Source organism: Penaeus japonicus, unplaced genomic scaffold (assembly GCF_977035675.1).
Source record: "Penaeus japonicus unplaced genomic scaffold, GWHDUDI00000001_assembly GWHDUDI00000040, whole genome shotgun sequence".
NCBI lineage: Eukaryota > Metazoa > Arthropoda > Malacostraca > Decapoda > Penaeidae > Penaeus > Penaeus japonicus.
The window spans coordinates 13,493,349-13,495,848 of NW_028234442.1; the positions used below are offsets into that span (position 1 = coordinate 13,493,349).

The 2,500-nt window shown below is 39.7% G+C and overlaps 1 protein-coding gene across 1 annotated transcript in view; it reads right to left on the reverse strand.

Moving 5' to 3' along the window:
- Positions 1–2,500, reverse strand: part of LOC122248528 (putative Na(+)/H(+) antiporter nhx-9) — a 107,499-nt gene that overhangs the window by 39,838 nt on the left and 65,161 nt on the right. The gene's annotated exons all lie outside the window — the stretch shown is intronic.

Genomic DNA, 2,500 nt, shown 5'->3' on the forward strand with positions numbered 1-2,500 from the left:
TGTGTGTGTGTGTTAGTGTGTGTGTCCCCGTGTCTTGCCAAACACACATCTATCTCAGGTACAATGTATGATTATTGGTAACATTGGTTCGATGGAAAATACAGGAACTATTCCCGGTTAACCTTCGCCTCTTAAAATTCATATACGCCATCCCAATAATAGATTTTTTTTTACAATAGCATTCCAAAAGAAAATCTATGCTATAAATATCAAAGGGTCTTATCACTGACCATAAGGGATAATTAGCAATATCCAAACTCAAACTCTAACTCAAAATCCAATTCCAATTATTTTTTTTCTCTTTTCTGTTTTCACTTCTCTCTTCTCTTCCCTCCTCTCTTTTTCTTTCGGTATCTCTCTCTCTCTCTCTCTTTATCTATCTATCTGTATGTGTTTATCTTTTCTCTCTTTCTGTCTATTTCTTTCTAAATCTTCTTCCTCCCGCATGCCATCGTTTAGCCTCCCCCCTCCCCTACACCCCTCCCCTTCCTCCTCACAACCCTAACCCCCCAACTTCTCACAACCCCCCCCCCCCCACCTTCATACAAACAAAACCCAACCATTCTATCGCTTTCCTAACGAAGGGGAAGGGAGGGAGGGGAGGGAAGGAAGGGGTCGGGGGGGGGGGGAGATCAATCACCAATTGTCCATCCGAATTATATTGTCCCTTCGCTCTAATCAAGGAGGTTCCCTAATTGCTCTAGTTAGTGGAGTCGATCCGGGAGGAATGTTTATGCCGCTTTTCTTTTTCTTTCTTTTTTTCAAGGAAAGGCAGTGGATTAATGATGGTGTTGCTATATATTGGCAATGGCTTTATTGTTATTGAGTCTTATCATTATCATTGTTGTTGCGGTTATTGTTTTTATTCCATTCATTGTTAGTTTTGGTATATGTTGCTATTTTCATTATTATGTTCATCATCATTATCATTAAAATTATCATTATTATTTTCATCATCAATATTATTGACATCATCATTATTATCATTATCATCGTTATCATTATTATCATTATCATTCTTATAATCATCATTATTGATATCATTATTATTCTTAATATCATTATTATTATCAATATAATTATTATTAATATTAGTAGTATCATTATTATCATCATTATCATTATTATTATCAAAATTCAACGTTAGGCAAGGAATGCATTCTGCAACAGATGGACAGTAAAATTTTACATTTTTACTTTCTCGTCTCCCCATTATTTCCTTTCTCTTTTCCACTTTCTCCTTCGCCTTCCATTTCCTTGCCTTTTTTTATTTTATTTTCTCTCTTTCTCTTTTTCTCTTTCCCTCTTTCTATCTTCCTCGCATTCTCTCATTCTCTGTAACCATTGTATTTACATATATTATGTCTGCTGTAATTGTCATTATGTCCATCGAATATAATTTGCACATATATGCTTTTGATACTGTATTCTATATGATGCAATCATCAATGTAATCTGTATCTTTCATGTTACTCTAATTGTTATATATATATTCTACCACATATACATATGTACATACATATACGTACGCTCGTTGCTTCACCTATCTGTCTACCCTCTCTTATTGTCACGCCAGACACAGTGATGTTTGTCTTTCCTTTTGCAAGATCTATGTATTGATGCAACACTTCCCTCATCACATTCCAAATGTCACATGTCACAAGAAAACACGTGATTCACACACATCCTGACACAAATCACGCATCGTGGTAGAGTCTCCTCTCGGGGAGCAGAGGAGCAACACCTCGCTCCTCGGAGGAAGAGTAGCCCTCACTCCAACGTCCTACTGTTCAAGTTTAGCAATAAACCCAGAAAGCTGTTCCTGTTCCTGTCGTGTTCTTCACACCCTTGGCCACGTTACAATATACATATATATGTAGAGTCCTAGTCGGACCTGTTAAATTCTCTCTTTCTCTTTCTCCTTCTCCTTCTCCTTCTCCTTCTCCTTCTCCTTCTCCTTCTCCTTCTCCTTCTCCTTCTCCTTCTCCTTCTCCTTCTCCTTCTCCTTCTTCTCTTTCTCTTTCTCTTTCTCTTTCTCTTTCTCTTTCTCTTTCTCTCTCTCTCTCTCTCTCTCTCTCTCTCTCTCTCTCTCTCTCTCTCTCTCTCTCTCTCCCTCTCTCCCTCTCTCCCTCTCTCCCTCTCTCCCTCTCTCCCTCTTTCCCTCTTTCCCTCTTTCCCTCTCTCTCTCTCTCTCTCTCTCTCTCTCTCTCTCTCTCTCTCTCTCTCTCTCTCTCTCTCTCTCTCTCTTTCTCTCTCTCTCTCTAACAAGGAGGGAGAGGGACATAGTGAAAGAGAAAGAGAGCGAGAAAGAGAGAGAGAGAGACCCCAATCGAAGCAAGCGCTGGAACTTTCCACTGACCTGCCCTGACCTACCATAACCTTGCGCCCTTCCTCCCGCGGTGATGGTAAACACAAAGCGACCATTATATAAGCGCACTTCCTACGAGCAAACATAATTCTATATGAGCAAATACAAGGCAAGGCGGTCGATCGGCTTGTC